Genomic DNA, 13,527 nt, shown 5'->3' on the forward strand with positions numbered 1-13,527 from the left:
TGCTGCAAGAGTGGTCAGAGATTGGAACAGGCTGCCCAGGGAGGTGATGGAGATACCGTCCCTGGAGATGTTCCTGAGATGTATGGACATGATTCTTTGGGACATGGTTTAATAGCTGTGGTGGTGTCAGGTTGAGGGTTGGACTTGATGATCTTAGGTCTTTTCTAGCTGAAACAATTCTATGATTGCATGGAAGTATCTGCATGCGTGGGGGCTGTGTGTGTAAAATCACACTTCTACTGTGTGTGGCTGAAATCTCCCATGTGCTTCACCTGATAACAGAGCAGAATTAATTTCAGGATTTTAATTGTACTGAGGCTCCTGTTATAACCTATTGTTTTATTGTACTGGTCCATTAACCTGTGGGGGGTGCAGCAGGAGTAGAAAGCCTCTTCCTCCTTTGAACCCAAGGAACTGATGTAATCTCCGTTGCAGCTTTAGGCCTTTTCAAACCGTTGCAGTCGAAGGTGAATCTTTTGTCTCTTGATCTTCAGAGGCTATGAAACCATGACTCCCAAACTTCCTGTTAGCCTCTAATCTTTTTGGTTTGAAATAGCAAGGGTGGCAAAAGCTCTTCAGAAAATACATTTGGTGCTGAGTATCTGTGGCCACATGGCTTTTATCTGGTGGAACAGTTACGAGGGGCCATGGTTTTTGCTTTGCGTGTTGCCCGTTAATCAAACGTTCTGACAGGGCTCTCTGAGGAGGCTGATACAGGCTCTGCTCTCTAAAATGTACATCTGGCACACTCCTGTCACAGCCCAGGATGCAGAGATGTTCACCAATGGCTGGTTTTTTGTGTGGTGTTTTTTTTCTTCTTCTTTCATGCATGAGTGGTCAGGCATTGGAACAGGCTGCCCAGGGAGGTGGTGGAGTCGCTGTCCAGTAAATGTATAGACATGGCACTTTGGGACATGGTTTAATGGCCATGGTGGTGTTGGGTTGGTGGTTGGACTTGACAATCTTAGAGGTCTTTTCCATCCTTTATGATTCTGTGAAAGGTCCTTGGACATCACCAGTCACAATAGCAACATAATCTCCAAGATAAGTGTCAGGCCAGCTGGACAGAGGCGTTTGTCAGCTGCTTAGAAACATTGCCCTATGAGGAGCGGCTGAGGGAGCTGGGGTTTTTTAGCCTGAAGAAGAGGAGGCTCAGAGGAGACCTTCTTGCTCTCTACAACTCCCTGCAAAGAGGTTGTAGACAGGTGGGGGTCAGTCTCTTCTCCCAGGCAACCAGTGACAGAACAAGTGGCCACAGTCTCAAGCTGCACCAGGGGAGGTTTAGGCTGGATGTTAGGAAGAAATTCTTCACAGAAAGAGAGATTGGCCATGGGAATGTGCAGCCCAGGGAGGTGATGGAGTCACTGTCCCTGGAAGTGTTTAAAAACTTAGTGCCATGGTTTTGTTGATTAGATGTGGTTGGGTGATAGGTTGGACTTGATGATCTCAAAGGTGTTTTCCAACCTGCTTAATTCTGTGATTCTGTGATTGCTACCTTTGCAAAAGGAACTAGGGAGTCCTGGATCTTATTTGTCATTCCAAGTAAACTGGAGTTTAGAGGCTCCAGCTTCCTACTGGGATTGTAAGGAGTCACCATCTTAAAGTGGAGGGGGGTAGGCAGGGGACAGCCTTTTACACTTCACTTCACTCTGCATGTTGAAGGTATCTTCATTTTCTTAAGCTCCAGGAAACATATCATGAGAGACTGCCCTACCCTGAGCAGATGTGTCAGAGTGGAAGTGGATGGGTGGTCCTACTCTGTCTTAACTGGTGGTAGAGATGGTTCCTGTGTCAGTGGCATGGGAAGGACCTCAGTATCAAATGTCCTGGACATCAGGAAGAAATTTTTCACAGAAAGAGTGATCAGGCATTGGAATGTGCTGCCCAGGGAGGTGGTGGAGTCACCAGCCCTGGATCTGTTTAAAGGTGGTTTGGATGTGGTGCTTGGGGATATGGTTTAGGGGTGACCCTTGTAGAGTAGACCTTTGTAGAGTGGTTGGACTTGGTGATCCTGAGGGTCTTTTCCAACCAGAATGTACCTGTGGTTCTGTGAAATGCCATGCAGCAAAACAGTGGAGAAAGGCTTGAGAAAGGATGTGAGTCAACAGAATGAATGCAGCTGAGCAAAGTGCAAGTCTCACCTCTCTATTTGCTTAATCAGCTGCAGATGGTAGCCACTTGTAGCTATAACTATGGTAGCAGGGTACAGCACAGCATGGACAACTTGGCAGGACTCTAGCATTTCAAACACTTTGATTACTCTCCCCCCTTCTCTGTCATGTACTTAAAGGTTGAGTTAATAAATAGAAATGCCTGCCCTGCTGGCAATACCTGCAAGTTACAAGGGCTGGCTGTGGGTCTGCAGTAGCTCTGTGGTGGGCATTTGAAGAGAGAAATATCCTTGGGCATTGTAGCATCTGCTCATCAACCATCTTTGTGATGCAGCTGTGGAAAATTTGAGAGGGCTTTGCAACTCTGGTAAGCAAATGATCATGCAGCTGCTGCAAACTATGCTGTGTAGTTGGAGGGAAAGAGCATTCATTCCCCAGCTGGGTGGCTGCTGGAATTCTATAAGCTTGGGGTTAACGGTTCTCATTGGTGTCAAGCAACAGGACCAGAGGAAATGGTTCCAAGCTGCCCCAGGGAAGGCTCAGGCTGGATCTCAGGAACTATTTCTGCACTGGAAGGGTTCTTAGACGTTGAAATGGTCTGCCCAGGGCAGTGTTAGAATCACCATCCCTGGAGATGTTCCAGCAGCCTGTGGAGCTGGTGCTTAGGAGCATGGTTTGGTGTTGACCCTTCAGTGCTGGATTGAGGGTTGGACTGGGTGAGCTTGGATGTCTCTTCCAGCAGGATGTTTTCTGTGATTCTGTGCTGCTGTGGAGGGGGCTCACTGTTAGGCACGCAGTGTTGAAAGGCTGAGGAAGGAAGGTGGCAAATGGAGATGTGAGCTGTCTTTGCTCTGTTTCGATCCTGACAGCTGCCTGATTGTGTCAGGCCCCTAGAAGAAGGTAAAGCAGCTTGAACAATTCTGACTTGTTCTTTGCTTTCAAGTTGTGCTTTCCCACGAGAGAGCGTTTTTGACCCTTTATATCCCAGAGCTGTACAAAGAGGCTGTGTCCCCTCAGTACTAGGTTCTGCCCTGCTGATTCAGTCATAGAATTATAGAATCATAGGATCAACAAGGTTGGAAAACAACTCAAAGATCATCAAGTCCTGAATGTTTCATTGCCTTGCTCTAGAATATCTGATAGCAATAAAGCTTTTTTTTGGGGGGGAACCCAAAGTTTTAGAGGTTTCCTCTTGTCCAAGAGGGTCATCTGAACTTTGCATCCTGGTGTCACTAATAAATCTCTTCTCATGCGTATCCCACAAAGCTGTAACTGCAAAAACTTAAAGCCACACAAGGCTGTTCCTAAGCAGAGGTACTGCAGTGGCACTTTATTCATGCTGAGGTTTGTTTGGACCTGATGAGTTAACGCCGTCAAACTTGAGTGATTAGGCTTCATCTAATCAGGATGAAGCCAGAAGTGGCTATCATCATAGCCCCTGACCATCCTCCTTGGCATTTGCTAAAGCCCTGCTCCAGAGTTAGAGGGAAGGGAATATTGAGCAGCTGGCTAAGAGGATTTATAAACCCTTTCTTTTTGCTCTTTTATTTCAAAGCCATGGCATTTGCCTGCCTTTTTTTCCAGGTCAGGATAAGCATTTCTTTCTCTTTGGCAGACACCTTAGAGCAGCTTCAGCATTTACAGGCCAGTCCTGTATCTGCCAAAGATACTGATTTCTAGGTGTGTAGAGGGAAGCCCTTTGTGCCTGCCTTTGCCTTCTCTGCTCTGAACTTAACTCTTTAAAACACAGAGTTCAGGCTTCAGTCTGAGTTTATCCAGTCACTATTTGCTCAAGGCACTTACCTCATCATCAAGAGATTTTACTCCTCAGTCTAGGAATTTTTATGCCTGCAGCACTTTGTTTGAAGGGAGGGAGCACTGTTATCTTGGTATTACAGAGGGACAGCCAGTGTTCAGAGAGACTAAGTGACTTGCCCTGGATTCCTCATGTCCTTAGTAACTGGGTGGAGTGGAACCTCTGGCATTTCACTGTGACTGTCCCCATCCTTGTTGTCTACTCCACTCTGTGCCCTGTACTTGGAATAAATAACTGCAAGAGGGGTGATCTGTGCCTTGATAGATGTGAGCTCTGTGAGAGATAGATGTGAGATGTGAGTTGTCTCAAGCAATATGAGGAACAGATCTTCCAGTGTAGCCTAGTAAAGAGGAACAGATCTTCCAGTGTAGCCTAGTAAAGAGGAACAGATCTTCCAGTGTAGCCTAGTAAAGAGGAACAGATCTTCCAGTGTAGCCTAGTAAAGAGGAACAGATCTTCCAGTGTAGCCTAGTAAAGAGGAACAGATCTTCCAGTGTAGCCTAGTAAAGAGGAACAGATCTTCCAGTGTAGCCTAGTAAAGAGGAACAGATCTTCCAGTATAGCCTAGTAAAGCACCATCATTCTACCATGTTAAATATAATCATAGAATAGCTTAGGCTAGAAGAGACCTTAGAGATCATCTAATCCAACCTCCCTGCCATTGGCAGGGATGTCTCTCTACTAGACCAGGTTGCTCAAGGCCCCATCCAAACTGTCCTTGAACATCTCAAAGAAAGGAACAACTATGACCTCACTGCATAATACCTTCCAGAGCCTTGCCAGTGTCTCACCACCTTCATGGGGAAGAACTTCTTCCTAACATCCAATCTGAATCTACCCATTTCTAGTTTTTTCTATTTCCCCTGTTCCTATCATTTCCTGACACCCTAAAAGGTCCCTCCCTAGCATTCTTGTAGCCCCTTTCAGATACTGGAAGGCCGTAAGAAGGTCTCCTCAGAGACTGATCAACCCCAACTCCCTCAGCCTGTCCTCATAGCAGAGGATCTCCAGCCCTCTGCTCAACCTTGTGGCCTTCTCTGGACACCTTCCAGCATCTCCAGATCCTTCCTGGAAGAGAGGCTCCAGAGCTGGACACAGTGCTCCAGGTGGGGTCTCACCAGAGCAGAGTAGAGGGGGAGAATCACCTCCCTGGCCCTGCTGGCTGTGCTTCTCTTGCTGTAGCCCAGGCTCTGCTTGGCTCTCTGGGCTGCAAGTGCACACTGCTGGCTCCTGTGGAGCTTCTCATCCACCAGCACCCCCAAATAATTTTTTCAGCAGTATAATGCAGTGATCTTTTAACTGATTTTTTTTTTCCACAAAGTATCAATTGTTTCATTAGAAAATGCCACAATCTGCACTGAATGCTGCTCTTGAGAAAAGCAAGCGGATCCATTCTCATCGAGGAGATTACAATATCGTAAGCGGGATGGGGGATAAAAAGACTGGTGGTAAATACTGAAGCCACCTGATAGGAAAAGTATGAAACAGAATATTCATTTTATTTTACTTTTCTTTGATGGGAATAACAGATGACAAAAGTGAGGCTTGCTTCAGATTGTTTGTTTGCTTGCAGAAAATTCATATCCACCGAGACTCTATGTTAAATTCGCTCTCTGATGTTGGTGTTTGCAGGATGCATGTGGCCACCAGAGTATGTCCTTATGATCTCACCATTTATTTACCTTGATACAAAACTCCAATTACTGTCAGAGATGCTTCTTGTTAAATATGATAAGATCTCCAGCTTCTGAGAGAGGGAATATGTACTCTTTACTCTGGGGCCACACAGAGCAGGATGTTGAGGAGTGGAACTACTGGGGACTTTGGTGCAAATTAATTAAATATCTGAAGTTAACAATGTAATGAAAATAGTTTGCAGAAGTTTGGGCTTTAGAGACAGTTGAAATTTGGAAGAGAAAATAACACGGTTCAGAGTTTGTCTTTCTGTTTAGGAAGCTTTTCCAAAGCTTTGGCTTGGCTTTTATACACAGCTGTGAAGCCTTAAGCTCAGGGTGCTTGTGTCTGTGGTCCCTGTAGATCATAGAATCATAGAATTGTCAGGGTTGGAAGGGACCTCAAGGATCAGCCAGTCCCAACCCCCCTGCCATGGGCAGGGACACCTCACACTACAGCAGGTTGCTCACAGCCACAGCCAGCCTGGCCTGAAAAACCTCCAGGCAGGAGGCTTCCACCACCTCCCTGGACAACCTGTGCCAGTGTCTCACCACCCTCATGGGCAAGAACTTCTTCCTGACATCCAATCTGAATCTACTAATTTCTATATTTTTTTCATTCTCCCCAGCCCTATCACTCCCTGACACCCTAAGAAGTCCTTCTCCAGCCTTCTTGATGTGTCAAGGGCTTCAAAGCTTTGCTCTACAAGTCAGAGTCACAGGCTGCATCAGGTTGGAAGGGACGCTCAAAGGGTGTCTTATCCAACCCCCACCTACACTCAGCAGAGACACCTCCAACTAGAGCAGCCTGCCCAAGACCATGTCATGTATGACCTTGCATGTTTCCAGGATGGAGCCTCAACCACATTCCTGGGCAACTTGTTCCAGTGTCTCACCACTCTCATTGTGCAGAACTTCCTTCTGATGTCCAACCTAAATCTACCCTGTTGCAGCTTCCAACTTTTGCCCCTCATCCTATCACTCCAAGCCTTTCTGAGCCGTCCTTCCCCAGCCTTCCTGTAGGGCCCCTTCAGATATTGAAATAGGGCTCTAATGTCTCCCCAGAACCTTCTCTTCTCCACGATATTATTTGTTATTGTGATCTGAGGGCAGGTGAGGGAAGAAATAATGGAAAACAAAACATGAGGTGAGGAAACATCATGTTTGAGAGCAAATATATAAAGCCCAGTTGTGGGCTGGACCTTTGCATCACTGACCTTATGTAAGACACTAAATCACATCACATTAGAGGACACAGTCTCAGGCTGCACCAGGGGAGGTTTAGGTTGGATGTTAGGAAGAAGTTCTATACAGAGAGAGTGATTGCCAATTGGAATGTGCTGCCCGGGGAGGTGGTGGAGTCACCATCACTGGAGGTGTTCAGGAGGAGACTTGTTGGGGTGCTTGGTGCCATGGGTTAGTTGTTTAGGTGGTGTTGGATTGGTTGATGGGTTGCACGTGATGATCTTGAAGGTCTCTTCCAACCTGGTCTGGTCTAGTCTAGTCTATTCTATCCTTTGATGGCAGTTTGTGCTGTAAGTCCTGATGGTGACCCACAATACCTTCCTTCAAATCCTGGCTGACTACTGATGGCAAATTATTCCTGCAGGAGGACCTTGTAATTTTGGAGCATGTTCTAGTCTCCAGGAACTCCATGACATCATGCTGTCTCAAAAAACTGTCTGGTGGCTTAAGAGGAGGGGCCAAAGACGAGCAAATCATAGCAGAACATAGAGATGAGAAGGAGCTGGGCATACAAATATCTAAATAGTTGGTTTTTTTTCTGTTTGACAAGAGATAGTTCTGAGTATCCCAAAGTCCAGTAAAAAGCAAGGAAAGAATCTTGAGATAAGAGGGAAGATCAGGGAAAGAGAAACATAATACTACCAATGGTGCTTCATGTAAGTCTCTTTGGATCAATACCTATTTCTAAGAAAATTCACTTTTCAAACATAATAAATTAGTAAAATCTGCTCTATTACATCTTCAGAGGTCTCTGGGCTGTTGCAAAAACAATAATTAATTTAAGTTACAGTATCACAGTATCACCAAGGTTGGAAGAGACCTCAAGGATCATCGAGTCCAACCTGTCACCACAGACCTCATGACTAAACCATGGCACCAAGTGCCACATCCAATCCCCTCTTGAACACCTCCAGGGATGGTGACTCCACCACCTCCCTGGGCAGCACATTCCAATGACAAATGACTCTCTTGGTGAAGAACTTTCTCCTCACCTCAAGCCTAAACTTCCCCTGGTGCAGCCTGAGACTGTGTCCTCTTGTTACAAAGGGAGCCACTAGAACTGTACTGTGGGTTGGAACTGGTAAAAAAGAGGAAAGCAGCTATGCTAAGATAGAATCTTAGGATTGTTTGGGTTGGAAAAGACCTTTAAGATCATTGAATCCAACCACTCTCTAACTCTGCTAAGGCCTACGCTAAACCATGTCCCTCAGCACCACAGCTCTGCATCTTTCAAACACGTTCAGGGGTTGGGGATTCAACCTGTTCCAGGATTCTTCTAATATCAAACCTAAACCTCTCCTGGCACAACTTCAGGGCAGACACTACCGTGCTGAAAGTACGTTAGTAGAGGGAGGTGTCATGAGTGATTTTTGGCTCAGGATTTGGTGGAAGACTTTTGCTGTAATGGTGCTGGCATGAAAACTGGAGCGTGCTTGCATTGGTAGGGAAAAATGAGATGCGCTGGCAGGGCAGAGGAGGCCTGAAATCTCCCATGGGAAAATTCAGATAACCGTGAGAAAGTAAGTGGAAGAAAAGGAATTACGTGGCAAAAAAATGTAAAGTTATAACTATCCTATTTCCATTGTAAACTCCTAATTTAGAAGCAGGTAAGTAGGAGGGAGACTGGAATGTAGCATTTGCTGTGAGATGATTGAAAAATGTGAAGTACCTCTGTAAACTGTCCTCTCAGGTGAAAGGGAAGAGATCCACCCTCTGTAGATGCCCCCATCTGCCAATTCCAGCCAACTGTGTTCAAGAAGATGAACCTGGAGAAGGGTTCCTAAGATATTCAGGGTTTATCTAGCCTAGTGAAAGCAAGGCTGGGAGGGAATAAAATTGTGCTCAAAATGATGAGCAAAAAGTAGGAAAGTACCATGCACAAATTGAGAGCTAAAAATCCACCACCATGAAACATACCTGGAAGAACTTCCAGTCGTGGGTTTAAATGCCCAAAGGAAGGTGAAGAGACTCAGAGTACGTCTGGTCTGGAAGCCAGAAGGTAGTTGCTCATTGTTGAAATTGTTAATCCATGAAGCAAGGTAAGAGCAGCCCTGTGGAGAAGGACCTGGGAGTCTGGGTGGATAGCAAGTTCTGCATGGGACAGCAATGTGCCCTTGTAGCCAAGAAGGTCAGTGGGATCCTGGGGTGCATTAAGAGTGTGTCCAGCAGATGGAAGGAGGTTCTGCTCTGCCCTAGTGAGACCTCACCTGGAGTATTGCATTCATTTTTGGGCTCCCCAGTTCAGGAGGGACAGGGATCTGCTGGAGAGAGTCCAATAGATGGCTATGAGGATGCTGAAGGGACTGGAGCACTGCCTTATGAGGAGGCTGTGAGCCCTGGGGCTGTTTAGTCTGGAGAGGAGAAGAGTCAGAGGGGATTTATAAATGGTTCTAAATATCTGAGGGCTGGCTGGCAAGAGGGAGGGGACAGCCTCTGCTCACTTGTGTCCTGTGATAGAACAAAGAGTAACGGATATAAACTACAACACAGGAGGTTCCACCTCAACATGAGGAGGAACTTCTTCACTGGGAGGGTCACAGAGCACTGTAAGAAGCTCCCCAGAGAGGTTGTGGAGTCTTTCTCTGGAGACTTCCAAGCCCTGTCTGGATGTGTTCCTGTGAGACCTGCACCAGATTCTATGGTCCTGCTTTGGCAGGTAGGTTGGACTTGAAGGTCTCCAGAAGTCCCTTCCAACCCTAACATCCCATGAGCCTGTGATCTGGGCCTCCAATATAGCCTTTAGGGATGAAATCCCTATGTCCTTGTTGCCTGCTCCTTGAAAATAGCGTAGTGCTTTCATCTGTTCTTTAGCTGAAAATATAACAAATAGCTGGCTTCCAGCTTCATCTGGTTACTGCAGGTGTCTTGAATTCTGCTTCTGGAATGATGTAATAAAAAATGGTGGTGTTTATAGCCATGAGTGGTCCAGTCTTTCCTTGGGTACTGGACATAGTTCATGGTCCTGTGTCTGGGTCAACTCATGTTGTTATTACTGCTGCTGGTTTTGAAACTGCCTGCATACAGGTCTGGAGCCCTCAGTATAGCAAGGAGTTGGGTCCAGAGGAGGGCCACAAAAATTATCAGGATGTTGGAGCTCCTCTACTATGAGGACAGGCTGAGGGAGCTGGGGCTGTTCAGTCTGGAGAAGAGAAGGCTCCAGGGAGACCTAATAGCAGTCTGCCAGTACCCTTTAGGGGGCCTATGGAGAGAGAGGAGGAGGAGACTACGGACAGAGGAGAGACTGTTGCAAAGGGCTGCAGTGACAGGATGAGAGGCAATGGCTTCAAACTAGAGAAGAGCAGATTTAGATTGGATGTTAGAACAAGTTCTTTACTATGAAGGTGGTGGAACACTGGAACAGGTTGCACAGGGAGGTGGTTGAGGCTCCATCCGTGGAGATGAGGCTTGACAAGACCCTGGGCAGTCTGATCTAGTTGAGAATGTCCTTGCTGACTGCAGGGGGGTTGGATTGGATGAGCTTTGGAGGTCCCTTTCAACCCAAACCATCCCTGGAGAGATATTCAAGGTGAGGCAACCTGATCTAGTGGAGGATGCTCCCTGCTGACTGCAGAGGGGCTTGGACTGGATGACCTTTGGAGGTCCTTTCCAATCCAGACCATTCTGTGGTTCTTACTGTAGAGTTGGAAAGAGGTTTTGAGATGGTGCTTTTCATTCCTTTCAGGAAAAACAATGGTAACTCTGGAAGAGTTGTAGGGGATAATTTTGTTCCAACAGTGGTGTGTTGGGTTTTGGGGCTTTTCATTGTGTTTTTATTGTTTTTTTTTTTTCCCCCTTTATTTTGATCTTATGTTGTCTTGTTCAGCACCTTTCTTAAACAGCTGGTGGAGTTTGTGTGCCAACCGGGACTCTGGCAATATACTGTTGCAGATTGTCCTTATACCAAAGGCAATTGACTCAGTCTCCAGCTTTCTGCCTTGCCTGGGAAAGATCAGTAACCTGGATGAAGGCCAGTTGGCTGTAACCAAACCCCTTCCATGAGAGATAAAAATGCCCAGGAATTTGTCCATCCACAGAGGGGGGAAGAACAAAAGGGGGGGAGGCAAGATTTGCTGGCTTTCCCACAAGCAGCAGAAGAGCTGATAGGGGTGGACAAAGAGAACCTCTTGTGCTTAGTGCTGGATAAGGTGGTGATAAAATCAGCATTGAGACCTAGAGCTGGGCTTGTTTATAAGGCATCTAATGCTGGCTTCTACCTACCCAGGCAATGTGTGGGCTTCAGCTGAAGAAGTGAGAGGAACTTCTGAGCTAGACTGAAAAATTCCAGCCTAGGTTGAAAGAAAAGCAGTTTGGGGTTTCTTTCTATTTTTATCCCCCCTACCCTCCCTTTTTTCCCCCTTTCTTTCTATCCTCCCTTTTCCCTTCTAATATTTTTCCCATTTGTTCTTTTAATCTGTTGCCCCTCTCTCTCTCCTCTCTCTCTCTCTTGCCCCTCTCTCTCCTCTCTCTCTCTCTTGCCCCTCTCTTTCCTCTCTCTCTTGCCCCTCTCTTTCCTCTCTCTCTTGCCCCTCTCTTTCCTCTCTCTCTTGCCCCTCTCTTTCCTCTCTCTCTTGCCCCTCTCTTTCCTCTCTCTCTTGCCCCTCTCTTTCCTCTCTCTCTTGCCCCTCTCTTTCCTCTCTCTCTTGCCCCTCTCTTTCCTCTCTCTTGCCCCTCTCTTTCCTCTCTCTCTTGCCCCTCTCTTTCCTCTCTCTCTTGCCCCTCTCTTTCCTCTCTCTCTTGCCCCTCTCTTTCCTCTCTCTCTCGCCCCTCTCTTTCCTCTCTCTCTCGCCCCTCTCTCTCTCCTCTCTCTCTCTCGCCTCTCTCTCTCTCGCCTCTCTCTCTCTCGCCCCTCTCTCTCTCGCCCCTCTCTCTCTCGCCCCTCTCTCTCTCGCCCCTCTCTCTCTCGCCCCTCTCTCTCTCGCCCCTCTCTCTCTCGCCCCTCTCTCTCTCGCCCCTCTCTCTCTCGCCCCTCTCTCTCTCGCCCCTCTCTCTCTCGCCCCTCTCTCTCTCGCCCCTCTCTCTCTCGCCCCTCTCTCTCTCGCCCCTCTCTCTCTCGCCCCTCTCTCTCTCGCCCCTCTCTCTCTCGCCCCTCTCTCTCTCGCCCCTCTCTCTCTCGCCCCTCTCTCTCTCGCCCCTCTCTCTCTCGCCCCTCTCTCTCTCGCCCCTCTCTCTCTCGCCCCTCTCTCTCTCGCCCCTCTCTCTCTCGCCCCTCTCTCTCTCGCCCCTCTCTCTCTCGCCCCTCTCTCTCTCGCCCCTCTCTCTCTCGCCCCTCTCTCTCTCGCCCCTCTCTCTCTCGCCCCTCTCTCTCTCGCCCCTCTCTCTCTCGCCCCTCTCTCTCTCGCCCCTCTCTCTCTCGCCCCTCTCTCTCTCGCCCCTCTCTCTCTCGCCCCTCTCTCTCTCGCCCCTCTCTCTCTCGCCCCTCTCTCTCTCGCCCCTCTCTCTCTCGCCCCTCTCTCTCTCGCCCCTCTCTCTCTCGCCCCTCTCTCTCTCGCCCCTCTCTCTCTCGCCCCTCTCTCTCTCGCCCCTCTCTCTCTCGCCCCTCTCTCTCTCGCCCCTCTCTCTCTCGCCCCTCTCTCTCTCGCCCCTCTCTCTCTCGCCCCTCTCTCTCTCGCCCCTCTCTCTCTCGCCCCTCTCTCTCTCGCCCCTCTCTCTCTCGCCCCTCTCTCTCTCGCCCCTCTCTCTCTCGCCCCTCTCTCTCTCGCCCCTCTCTCTCTCGCCCCTCTCTCTCTCCCGCCCCTCTCTCTCTCCCGCCCCTCTCTCTCTCTCCCGCCCCTCTCTCTCTCTCGCCCCTCTCTCTCTCTCGCCCCTCTCTCTCTCTCGCCCCTCTCTCTCTCTCGCCCCCTCTCTCTCTCTCGCCCCTCTCTCTCTCTCGCCCCTCTCTCTCTCTCGCCCCTCTCTCTCTCTCGCCCCTCTCTCTCTCTCGCCCCTCTCTCTCTCTTGCCCCCTCTCTCTCTCTTGCCCCCCCTCTCTCTCTTGCCCCCCCTCTCTCTCTTGCCCCCCCTCTCTCTCTTGCCCCCCCTCTCTCTCTTGCCCCCCCTCTCTCTCTTGCCCCCCCTCTCTCTCTTGCCCCCCCTCTCTCTCTTGCCCCCCCTCTCTCTCTTGCCCCCCTCTCTCTCTCTTGCCCCCTCTCTCTCTCTTGCCCCCCTCTCTCTCTCTTGCCCCCTCTCTCTCTCTTGCCCCCTCTCTCTCTCTTGCCCCCTCTCTCTCTCTTGCCCCCTCTCTCTCTCTTGCCCCCTCTCTCTCTCTTGCCCCCTCTCTCTCTCTTGCCCCCTCTCTCTCTCTTGCCCCCTCTCTCTCTCTTGCCCCCTCTCTCTCTCTTGCCCCCTCTCTCTCTCTTGCCCCCTCTCTCTCTCTTGCCCCCTCTCTCTCTCTTGCCCCCTCTCTCTCTCTTGCCCCCTCTCTCTCTCTTGCCCCCTCTCTCTCTCTTGCCCCCTCTCTCTCTCTTGCCCCCTCTCTCTCTCTTGCCCCCTCTCTCTCTTGCCCCTCTCTCTCTTGCCCCTCTCTCTCTCCTCTCTCTCGCCCCTCTCTCTCTCCTCTCTCTCGCCCCTCTCTCTCTCCTCTCTCTCGCCCCTCTCTCTCTCCTCTCTCTCGCCCCTCTCTCTCTCCTCTCTCTCTCTTGCCCCTCTCTCTCTCCTCTCTCTCTCTCTTGCCCCTCTCTCTCTCCTCTCTCTCTCTCTTGCCCCTC

The sequence above is a fragment of the Melanerpes formicivorus genome, unplaced genomic scaffold (genome assembly GCF_026170545.1).
Source record: "Melanerpes formicivorus ecotype bairdi unplaced genomic scaffold, bMelFor1.0.p_v2 SCAF_25, whole genome shotgun sequence".
Lineage (NCBI taxonomy): Eukaryota > Metazoa > Chordata > Aves > Piciformes > Picidae > Melanerpes > Melanerpes formicivorus.